The sequence below is a fragment of the Neodiprion pinetum genome, unplaced genomic scaffold, assembly GCF_021155775.2.
Source record: "Neodiprion pinetum isolate iyNeoPine1 unplaced genomic scaffold, iyNeoPine1.2 ptg000154l, whole genome shotgun sequence".
NCBI lineage: Eukaryota > Metazoa > Arthropoda > Insecta > Hymenoptera > Diprionidae > Neodiprion > Neodiprion pinetum.
The window spans coordinates 25,001-26,118 of record NW_027184548.1 but is presented as its reverse complement, the minus strand read 5'-3'; the positions used below and the strand labels follow the sequence as shown (position 1 = coordinate 26,118).

At 61.9% G+C, this 1,118-nt stretch overlaps 1 non-coding gene across 1 annotated transcript; it reads left to right on the top strand.

The window, feature by feature from the left end:
- The first annotated feature begins 523 nt into the window (after positions 1-523).
- Positions 524-678, top strand: LOC124224414 (5.8S ribosomal RNA). The gene has a single exon (XR_006884714.1). It is a non-coding gene; the product is annotated as a 5.8S ribosomal RNA (ribosomal RNA).
- The last annotated feature ends 440 nt before the right edge of the window (positions 679-1,118 follow it).

Here is a 1,118-nt window from a genome sequence, read left to right as displayed (position 1 = left end):
CCGACTCGGTGCCGAGAGGGGACCGCTCCGCGGTCCGCCTCGACTCGTTCGACCCGGTCAGGTCGTACGAGGAGACGTGCGAAGCTGGTCTCAGCGCTTCTTCGCGGGCAGCCTGTCTGCGCCCGGGTGTCCTCGGTGCAACGCCGTTACACCCCGGGACGCAGGCCGCGAACGCGGTAGGCTTCGGAGAGAATTTTCGCCCGTACGAGGAAGCTCGCGTCAGCGTCGAGGGCAGCGATGCCCGGGACTCGCTGGACGCGGCCCACTGCCGTCCGCCGGTCAATCGTTTTGCATTGCGAGCCGATCGGGTCCGGCGCCGGTCAATTCCGGCAGACGACCCGTGAACTCGAGGCGACGTCGGCTCTTGAACTATCGCACGAACGAAATTTGACCGCGCGGCGCGCGTTCCTTCCCGCGCGCAACCGCGCAAGGGCTGACGCACGCGGCGCCGCGCTCACGACCACAGAAAGCCGGTAACAACCGTAATTTTAGCATTTTTAATGCAAAATTCACATATATGATTACCCTGAAACGGTGGATCACTTGGCTCGTGGGTCGATGAAGAACGCAGCTAATTGCGCGTCAACTTGTGAACTGCAGGACACATGAACATCGACATTTCGAACGCACATTGCGGTCCACGGATACAATTCCCGGACCACGCCTGGCTGAGGGTCGTTTAACAACGACAGACTGCTCCCGTAGGCAACGGTGCCGCGAAAACCCCCGACCCGGGGGAACACAGCGCACCGTGCCTTCGCGAGCGAATGACTGGGCGTTCGCAGCCTCAAACAAAGGTCGCGTCGCCTCAAAACGAACACGTATGTCACGGTCACGACGCGTCGCCGCAGATCGCGGGGTCGAGCTGTCGCTGCCGTTCGTCACGTTCCGGTGCTAGCGATAGTCGAGAGAACGAACGAATTCGGCACGGCGACACACAGACCGCGCGCGGTCGGTTCGCCCGCTCATGTGATGAAGTTTTCCGTCCACGCTTCGCCGCGGGGGCTCTCGGGTCTCCCGTACGGCGGGCGTGTTTACGGTCGTTTCCGTGGCTCGAACGTACGAAAGAATACGTTGTGTCCTCGTCCGTGTCGACGGTGCTGTTCTTGAACGAACGG